Source organism: Sminthopsis crassicaudata, chromosome 2 (genome assembly GCF_048593235.1).
Source record: "Sminthopsis crassicaudata isolate SCR6 chromosome 2, ASM4859323v1, whole genome shotgun sequence".
Taxonomy (NCBI): domain Eukaryota; kingdom Metazoa; phylum Chordata; class Mammalia; order Dasyuromorphia; family Dasyuridae; genus Sminthopsis; species Sminthopsis crassicaudata.
Window position 1 is genome coordinate 96,490,147 of NC_133618.1, and position 10,893 is coordinate 96,501,039.

At 36.1% G+C, this 10,893-nt stretch overlaps 1 long non-coding RNA gene across 1 annotated transcript; it reads right to left on the minus strand.

Moving 5' to 3' along the window:
• Positions 1 to 3,730: 3,730 nt before the first annotated feature.
• Positions 3,731 to 10,631, minus strand: LOC141553243 (uncharacterized). Its single transcript, XR_012485343.1, has 3 exons — positions 10,536 to 10,631; positions 7,198 to 7,269; positions 3,731 to 4,217 (listed from the first exon to the last, which is right to left on the minus strand). It is a non-coding gene; the product is annotated as an uncharacterized LOC141553243 (long non-coding RNA).
• Positions 10,632 to 10,893: the final 262 nt, after the last annotated feature.

Here is a 10,893-nt window from a genome sequence, read left to right on the forward strand (position 1 = left end):
ACTGGCCTGGAATATAACCTCTTTATATTTTAAGCCACTATGGAGGGTTAAAATCCCTTTTTTCTTTTCAGTGACTTAAGACTCCTTTTTTTCTTCTTCTTTATTAAAAGTGTTTATTTTGAACATTCATTTAAAAAAAACTTTAAGTTCCAATTTGTCTTCTTTCCACCTCTCCTCCCCATTTTGAAGGCAAGAAATATGCTATTAATTATACCTGTGAAATCATGCAAAACACATTTCCATATTAGTCATGTTGCAAAAAAACCCCAAAAAAACAAAATAAAGAAAATAGGAAAAAATATGCTACACTCTGAATTCAGACTCCAACTTTTTTTTCTATGGAAGTGAAAGCCATTTTTCATCATAAATCCTTTGGAATTGTCTTGGAGCACTTAGGTAGGTCAGAAGATATAAACCATTCATTCACAGTTGACCATCATACAATATTGCTGTTACTATATACAAGTTCTCTTGTTCTGCTAATTTTATTTTTTATCAGTTCATTTAAGTTTTTCCATGTTTTTCTTAAACTATCCTTTTTTGTCATTTTTTGGTAGCTTACTAGCATTCCATCATAATTATATACTACAATTTGTTTAGCCATACCACAATTGATGGGCATACTCTCAATTTTCAAATTTTTTTTTTTGCCATCACAAAAAGAACTGCTAACCTTTTCATTAAAAAAAAAAAAAGTCTTTGGAACAGAGAGTTAACAGTGGCTGAGTCCAACAGTATGCACAGTTTTATAATCCTGGGCATAATTCCAAATTGCTTTCCAGAGTGGTTGAATTAGTTCACAACACAACCAACAATGCATTAGAATTCCAATTTTTCCACATTTTTCTTTCATATTAGCCAGTCTAAGTGGCACCTCAGAGTTGTTTTAATTTGCATTTTTCTAATCAATAATGATTTAGAGTGTTTTTAAAATGTAGCTTTGATTTCTTTTTTTAAACAGTATTTATTTTTCTCCAAAATACATGTCAAGACAATTTTAAGCATTCATTTAGCAAGATTTTGAGTTGCAATGTTTCTTCCTCCTTCCTTCCCTTTCCCTCTTCAAAAATATGGTAGGCATTTTGATATAGGGTATGCTTATGCTATCATGTAAAACATATTTCCATATTAGTTACAGTTGTGAAAGCAAAAAGAGATCAAAAGGAAATAAAATCACAAAAAAGAATAAAGTAAGTTTTAAAAAAACATACTTTGATCTGTATTCAGAGTCCATTAGTTCTTTATCTGGATGTATAAAACATTTAAAAATTTTTTTCAACAGTATTTTATTTTTCCAAATACATGTAATACATTTTTACAAGATGTTGTGTTCCAATTTTTTCTTCCTTGTTCTTTTACTTCTCCCATTCCCCAAGACAGCAAACATTCTGATATGAGTTAAAAATGTGCAATTCTTTTAAACATATTTCCATATTTGTCATGGTGTGCAAGAAAAATCAGACCAAAAGGGGGAAAAACATAAGAAAGAAAACAAGCAAATAGGTGAAAACTCTATTCTTTGATCCATATTCAATATTCATAGTTCTCTCTCTGGGCATGGATGCAATTTTTCATCCCAAGTCTATTGAAATTGCCTTGACTTACCACATTGTTGAGAAGAGACAAGACCATCACAGTTGATCATCATATAATTCTTTGTTATTATGTACAATGTTCTTTTGGTTCTGCTCACTTCACTCAATATCAATTCAAATAAGTCTTTTTAGGCTTTTCTAAAATCTATAGCTTTGATTTCTTCACATGAAAACTGCCTGTTCATATCCTTCATCCTTTATTAGTTGGGGAATAATTTTAATTCTTATAAATTTTAACCAATTTGCTACATATTTGAGAAATGAGGTTTTATCAGAGAAATTTACTATAAACCTTTTTCCACCTTCCTGCTTTCCTTTTAACATTGGCTGAATTGATTTTGCTTATGCAAAAGTTTTTATTTAATATAATTAAAATTATTCATTTTACCTGCCATAATCCTCTCTACCTCTTGTTTGATTACGGTTTATACGTCAATCTGACATTTAAAATTTTCCCTGCTTACCTAATTTGCTTATAATATCACTTTTTATGTCTACATCATGTGTCAATTTTGACCTTATCTTGGTATATGGGGTAAGATATTGGTGTATATCTAATTTCTGCCAAATTGCTTTTCAGTAATTCCAGCAATTTTTGTTAAATAGTGAATTCTTGTTCCCCCAAAATTGATTGAGTCTTTTGGTTTAATCAAACATTAGATTACTGGGTAATCTAATAGTCATTTACTCAAATCTTCTTTTCAAGAAATTGCTTCCTTAGTAAACTGTTCATTTTTCAAATTAATTTCTCTCTCTCTCTTATGTCTTGTCAACAGTGGACAACAGTGAGGAAAACATAGTTATATCTCTATCTTCAGTTTCATATCCAGTTTTTCATAGTTATTGGAAATAATTTTTATATTCCTTCTGGCAATGTTATTTGCATTTATGTGAATTACTAAAGGTGGTAGTTGTTATTCATTTTAATAAGTCTTGAGAGGGTCTTTGTTATGTCAAATATACATTTCTCCAGGGAAGACAGTGGACTTCTCTACTGTTGTTGCCAACTTGACAGATTTTTTTTTACTCTCTAAAATCCTGATAAATTCAAGTCTCTTCTTCACTTCAGATTCCTTTTTTTCCTCATTGCAGTGTCACTTCTATTTCCTTTAGCTTTATTCTCATTGTCTTTAACAGCCTAGAGTTTGAAGAGACAATCTTAAAGTCACTTCACTTCTCCTGGAGGAAGTATAACACAAGTAATAGTTATTTTATTGTGGCAGAAATATAAAGAACAGAATACTGAATATAAATCACTTCATAATTTCTCCCATTTTCCATAATTGAGGTTTTTAGCTTTGTTTTTTTGAACTACTTGTTAGTATTTACATCTAAGCACCTAGAATACAAAACAAAAGAAAACAAACTTTAAACCAATTATCACCTCTTAATAACTTGACAACCCCAATCAACTTTCTTTCTTTAGTCTCAACAATTAAACAACCATACCTACCTTCCCATCAGCTCTGAACCAACCTTCTGTTTTATCTATTTGCCCTACCTCACCAATTTTACTCTTTTATTTCCCTCATTCCCCAAGACAGCAAACAATCGGATATGAGTTAAAAATGTGCAATTCTTTTAAACATATTTCCATATTTGTCATTTTGTGCAAGAAAAATCAGACCAAAAGGGGGAAAAACACAAGAAAGAAAACAAGCAAATAAACAAACAAATAGGTGAAAACACTATTCTTTAATCCATATTCAGTGTTCATAGTTCTCTCTCTGGAGATAGATGCAATTTTTCATCCCAAGTCTATTGAAATTTGTTTTACTTTTTGAATGTTTCATTTACTTTTTCTTATTTATCTTACCTTTTTTCCTTTTAAATTATCAGCTATCTTTTTGTATATCCTTCTTGAATCTTTTCAGGTTTTATCTATTAATCTTCCTTAATCATTCTTAATTCTCCTTAATGCTTTTATATTCTTAATTATTCTTTTCCTTCTCTTTTAACTTAGAAATAGAATGTCCTTCAGTATTGAGAGTTGGAGATTATTCTCTTTCAATTTTTAAAAAAATTATTTCCAACTTTCCCTCCTCAAAGACAATCTCAGGCTGTAATGCTGGAGAAACTGAGTCAAAACAGAGATTAGAGAATATTTAATAATTTATTTAAAAGGGAGAGATTTACTGGGACCAAATGGATCCATGGTTTAGTCCCAGAGCTGAATGAGACTAATCTCTCTAAGAATCCAGCAAACAATGAGAGTTCTCAATGACAAATATACACCTGGCTCAGACTCAGGGGGTAGACTAAGGCAGGGGCAGAGTCAGGGTGCTGAGAGCAGGAACAGGACTCTGACAGGGTGTGGTGAGCCACTGAAGACAGGGATGACATAATAGGGGGAGGCACCTTGGAGATGGGGAGAGGTATTCTGATATTCTAAAATATAAGAACTTTTATCCGTATCAAATATTCTGATAAAGAGGGAGGGGAGGTTTTGCAGGATTGAGCAGATTAGGGAAACTGAGTCAGGACAATAAAAGAGAACTGTGGCATAACAAGACTTATATCCTTACTCCAGATCTCTCCAAGCTACTTTGTACCTAATTTTCTTTTCTTGCTTTTCCAACAAAAGTATTCTTCTTTTCTCCTTTAGAAGCCAGGAATAGGAGTCTGCAAATAAAAGAAAGCACAAGGAAGTAAGGAAATAAGAGCTAACCCATCAAGGTCTGGCTAAATTCTGGGTCATCCTTGATTCACCAGACTACTTAGAAAGGCACTGTGACTGAAATGCTGATTTTCATTGTAAACCTTTAGATTTTCTCAATGCTTGATCTGCTGGGTTGATTCTGATCCATAACTATACTTCCAGAACTGATTGGATCCATTCCACTACACCAAAACTTTTTAAACTTTGGGTCATAACCCAACATGGGGTCATGTAACTGAAAGTGGGAGGTCACAAATTATGTTTTATTATCAGTAAAAGTTTAAGAAGCTTTGATGTAGTGGAAAGAGTATTGGATTTGAAGTTGAAAGGACCTGGTTTCAAATCCTGATTTTGCTATTTGTGATCTATGGACAAATTATTTAAATTTTCTGTACTAAAGTTCATCTGTAAAATGAGAGGGTTGGGTCAGATGACCTCTAAGGTGACCTTCAGCTTTAAAGCTATGATATTGGGAGTAAGATTTCTCCTTTTACCTGATTCAACAAAAGAGTAAATTCTTTGGAAGTATCTGAAATTGCTGAGTGTGTACTGCTGCTGTGGAAATGTCAAAGCCGGAGCAGCTGTTGGGAAATCCTTCAATTTAGACTTAGTATTTCCTTTACCAACTATGTGGAAATGCAGAAAAGGGCCAAGTGACTGGGGGATCTTGAAATGCCCTTGTGGGATTGCAGCCTTTTTCAAGTCTTTAACTGGATTTAGCAGAGGACATGCGTTTGCAGCGTAGCTCTGGACCCTGACCATTTTTTATCTGGGGCCTCAGTGTCCGGGACAAAATGAAGCTCTTGGGCAAGATGACTTCTAAGAGCTCTTTTAGGTTTCTAAAGCTATGATCCTATAAACTGGTCTATTCAACAACTCTAATCTCCCTTCCTGGCCAAAGCATTCTTCCCCCCAAGGCAAGGTTAGTCTTCATGGATGCTTCTGATAGAATTACATTTGTGCTCTCCATTGACGTCTCATTTTTGTTTACCAAACACTTCTTTGGTGGCTTTCTTGTTTACCAAATAAAATCCAAATTCTTTAGCTTGATAATCAAAGGCCCCCCAAATCTTCCAGCTTCTAAATTTTCAGCCTTATCTTACTTTATTTTCTTCCCTATGTCCATTATACTATTGCCAAAGCGGAGTTCTTATTATTTCACTTCTCTGTACCTTTGCTTATGCCATTCATTACTTGTGCTTAAAGTTCTTTCCTAATCTCTGCTGTTTGAAATCCTACTCACCCTACCAGTCCCAGTTAGGTATCAGGTAGCAACACCTGCAGGAAACCTTCCCTAATCTGTTCAGTTGGAAATTACTTTTCCTTCCTTGGGCCTTGGATTCAATTAAATTAAATCCAACAAATAATGATTAAATATCTTTTGAGTATAGAGCACCCTTCTAGGTATTGGAGGACATACTAAGATGATCTGGGACAAGTTCTCTATTCTCATGGAGTCTAGTAAAGGGATGTGAGACATACATAATAATTATAAAAAAGAACAATTGGGTGAGAATGTGCTAGTGTCCAGTCGGTTTTCAGTCATGATCCCATTTGGGGTGTTCTTGGCATTGCCTTTTCCAGCTCATTTAACGAAAGAGGAAACTGAGTTAAATGTCTTGCCAGGGTCACAGAGCTGGTAGGTGTCTAAGGCAGATTTGAACTCAGGAAGATGAGTTTTCTTGACTCTAGGCTTGGCAGTCTGTTCACTGCACAACCTAGCTGCCCCTATAGTGAGAATAGAGAATGGCTAAAGAAAATGCCAATGTAATGTAATGGAATAGTATTGTTCAGGACATTACCCTTCCTTCTTCAGTGAGTTCAGTGCCTGGCTTTTATAAGCTTTCTTTTGGTCCCAACTCCATCCCTCATTCTAAACTTCATCCTAAAGTCTGAATCACCATGTTTTATTACTCTCTCTTTCCTTCTGTTTTATGACCACTAAGCTTGTTCTTCCTCCTTGTTGACCAACAATTTCTCCATTCCTAGGTTCTTTGCCAGGCTGTCACCCCTAGAAATGGCTTCCTCTCCTGGTGTGCCCATCTTAATTACTTGGTAGCTCATTCCAACCTTATACCTGTGGTGTCAAGCTCAAGTAGAAACAAGCACCACTAAACTGTACACCCAAGAATCCACATAATTGACTTAATTTTAAAATGTAATACTATCTGTTGTTTAATTTTTATATATTTGTTAAATATTTCTCAATTACATTTTAATTTTATCTGGCCTGCACTTGGCATTTTTCCAGTGGATTTCATGTTCGACACTTTTGCTCCATATTCTCTATCCCAAAATTCGTTGCCCTCTTAATTTACTACCAGTCTTGCCTTGCTAATCTCCAGCCTTGAATTAGTCTCACCATCTACCACCTAGCACATTTGCTCCTATTTGAATGAATAGAGTTGGAAAAGGTAATGAAATCAGGCTAATTGAATTCACTAATAATTTGTTCCATAATCTCACCTGAGTCTCACTATAGGAAGGTAATTCTCTCTAAGCCTCCTCATTTCTACTTTCAGAGAATCTCATCTATGTTCCCTTCTTCCCACTCAGACAGCTGCCACCCTGAAGTCTAGATATTGCTGATCTTGTTGATCTCTCTGCTTAAATTCTTTCCCTGTTTTCATTCATCCTCCATTCAACTGCCAATATAACTTTTCTAAAAAGCAAGTCTGAATACATGACCTTTTCTATTCAATAAACCCCAATTGCTTCCTATTACCTCTAGGATCAAATACAAAATCCTCAGTTTGGTTCTTAAAACCTTTATAACTTGACCTCTTCCTACCTTTTTAGTCTTCTTAAAGTATATTTCCCTCCATATCCTAGATGATCCAGTTATACTCTCTAGCTTTTTTGCTCTTACTCTCCCATAACACTCCAAATTTGGGCTCCATCTCTTTTCACTGGTTGTCCCCTGTGCCTACAATGCCTTCTTACCTTCACCATTTGGCTTCCCTGGCTTTCTTCAAGTCTCAGTTCACATCCCACCTTCTGCAGGAGATCCTTTTCCTAAAGAAAATGAGGTTTTCTCTGAGGTTACTTTTTTTTTTGACATTGTAGATATTTTATATTTATCTGGTTATTTGTATTTCGTCTCCTCTTTAAGGACAGTAGCCCTGTTTTTGCTTTTCTTTGTATTTTCAGTGTTTAACACATGTGTCTGGAACATAGCTGGTGCTTAATAAATGTTAATTTGATTGTCTGGTGGTAAGAAGTGCTGAACATTAGAAAATCAGAGAAATATGAGGTTATTAGAATTGATACAGAGAAGTAAACAAAACCAAGAAAAAATATAATGGAAACTAACAGATCACTAAAGAAAGTTGGACAAGATGCAATATAAAAACCAATGCATCCATGACCCTGTGATCTATGAAGGTCTTGGAGAAGAGATAATGAAAAATATTTCCTAACCTCACAGCAGTGAGGTAGAGACTTACTTCTGGGATAGAATTTTGTGTACATTATTATAGATGTGCTTTTTGTATTGAGTGGTTTGAAATGATTTTTCTTTATCATCAGGGAAAGCTCAGTCTGAAGAAATGAATGGGAAATGGCTGTTATGTGAAGAATTATATTATCAATAAAATATATTTCTTCCAAAAGAAAACTTGAAGAATATTTTAAAAATACAGTAATAGTTACATAGGAGAGGGACAAAATGGTATGTGAAATGCAAGTGAGGAAAAACTGAGAAATCAGCTGAGTTCACCAGAAGTATCACTTTATCTGGGCTTTAAACAATGAGTAGGAATTCATTAGGCAAAGTGCATTCTAGTTATAGGGAAGAGCTTGAGCAAAGGTATGTAGGTGGGAAAGCCTCGTATATTCAAGGGAGAGTGACTATTCCAGTTTGAATAGAGCATGGAGGGGAGAAAAATGAGATTAGGCTGCAAAGGCAGAATGACACTAGATTTCAAAGGGCTTTGAATGCAAGGCAGTGAGTTTGAACTTTATGCAGTAGGCGATGGAAAACCACTGAAGTGTTTTGGGCAGAGGAGACTATATTCATTCATAAGGAAGATTAGTCTGGGAGTGAAATGAAGGAGGTTAAGAACTGGGAACAGAGAAGGGGCAGGGAGATTGTTCAGGAAGCTATTATGATAGCCTCGGCAGGTGGTAATGAAGGCCTTCGTTGAGGTGATGGAAGTGGAAACAGGAAGGGACAAATAGATTTTGCAGAGACAGAAGCAATAAGTCTTGGCGGCTGATTAGATGTGGGAGGTAAAGGAAAGGGAAGGATCAAAGATAATGCTAATGTTTCAAACAGGGGAAGTCGGAATGAATGGTACTGCCGCTGACTGAAACAGTGATGTCTGAAGAAGGAGCAGGGCTTTGGAGGAAAATAGCAAGTGTTCAGTTTTGGACATGGTGAGCTCAAGGTGCTGGTGGGACCCTCAGGTGGGAGGAGGGGAAGGAGGAAATGAGCATTTCTAGGGTGCCTACTATGTGCTAGGCTCGTCTACAAATCTTATTTCATTTGATCCTCCAAGAACCCTGCAGGATAGATGCTGCTATTATTCCTATTTTAGATTTGGAGAAATCGGGACAAACAGAGCTTAAATAATTTGCGACTCAAGTAATAACTAGAGAAGGCTGGTTTGTATCTATCTGCTATGGCATCAGGTGAAAGAGTTCTGTAGGCAACTGGATTTGAATCTGGAACTGAAGAGGAGAAAGAGAGAGAGATAGACAACAGATAGAGAAAGAAAAAGAAAGAAGCAGAGATAGAGATAAAGAAAGAGACACAGAGACAGACAGAGACAGAGAGACAGATAGACACAGAGAAAGAGACAAAGAGACACAAAGACAGAGAGATAGAAACAGAGAGAGACACACAAATAGAAATAGAGACAGTCAGAGACACACAGAGACAGACAGATACAGAGCCAGAATCAGACAGAGATACAGAGACAGAGAGAGAGATAAAAAGACTGAGAAGAGACAGTCAGAGAGAGAGTCAAGCAGAGACATACAGAGAGAGAGAGACAAAGGGACAGAGATAAACAGAGAGAAAGACAGAGAAGAGAAAGACAGACAGAAACAGACACAAGGAAATTGGAAATTATCTATCAATAGAGAAAGCATCAGGAGAGAAGAGAGCCAAGTGAAGAGCCCTTTTAGTTGTCCAAAAGAACATGGAGAATAGACAAAGGAGACAGAAGGAAGAGTTATAGAAATAAAGGAGAAGAGCTGAGGGAATTATGTAATACTTTCTCTCTTGTGCTTTTATTCTTCATTTGGCATTACAGTTACCATATAATCATGCTATATTTGTGTCCAGACCAAATGGTTGTTGAATGAATGAATGATGCAGCTAAGGAGCTAGTTTAAAATCTAGCCAGTAAAGGCCCTGAGAAAGGTCAGGAGGATGGTATTTGCAGGGAGCTATAGCACTCCATAATGTTCTCGGAAACTTAGTTCCTAACATAAAGCTCTCTTTCCCCATTACGGCAATAGTGGAAACCCTACAAGTTTCATCCTTTTTTCTATGACATTTTTAGAGGCCTATATTATGAATTTATATGATGTAATTTGCAGGGTACTCCCCTCAGCCCACCTCTTGCCTTTGTCTAACTCAATCCTAGCTATCTTTTAAGACCAAGTTCAAATGCCATCTTTTCTAGGAAACCTTCACTGTTACCAGAGGTGATCTCTCCCTCCTCTGAATTGTTTGTACCTCTTTTATGCACCTATCACATTCTACTTGTATTGTGATCACCTATATATTTAATCTAAGCTACAAGTTCTTTGAGGGAATTGACTGTGTCTGTGCATCACTGTAACTCACCTAAAACCTGCAGGGTGTTTTGTATATTGTAAATGCATAGAAATTAGGGATCTGGCTATACCTGTGATTACATGGGTATGGAGAACTCCCCAGGGAAGTACTACCTGTTCCAGTGTGTGTCGGCTTTAACTTACAGCCATATTTGCCTAAAGCATTGAGGGTTCAGTGACTTGTGCAAGGTTTCACAGACAGTATTTGTCAGAGTGGAACTTGAACTCCGGTCTCCCTGGCTTAGAACCCAGCTCTCTAGTCATTATACCACCCAGTCTCTTAGCTTATTAAATTGATAGGCTTCAGCCTTGAGATAGGCTATACCTTAACCTGGAAGCTTAGGGTTAATCACAAACAAGTATTTATGAGACTATACCATAAGAGGTGCTCATAGGGAAAGTGGACACTAGAAGGAGGTGAAAGATGGAACACTCCTTAAAGACAAACCTCACATATCTTATTTCACTTTAAATTTTAAATCCCTTTTACTTACCTTATTTCATCAGTTCCTTATAATATCTGATGATATGACAGAAAATGTTATATTTAGATAGGAAAATGAAGACCAAAGAATAATTGTTCTAAGGACAATAACTAACTAACTTAGGTGAGCTAGGAGTCAGGTTTCTGGGCTTCTGTTTTAATAGTGTTTTCATTATGGTACACTATCTCCAGGTGGAAGGTCACATCTACCACTGGCTGATCTCAATGGCAATAAGAGATTTCTGGGTGTAAGCTCCAGTGGGACGGGCTGGAGACCTAAGTCAGGAGTCTGGGATTGTATTCTTGACTTGGGCTAAAATATGTAAGATATTCTCCTTGGCCAGCTCATAGCAATAGTTCTAGCTTGA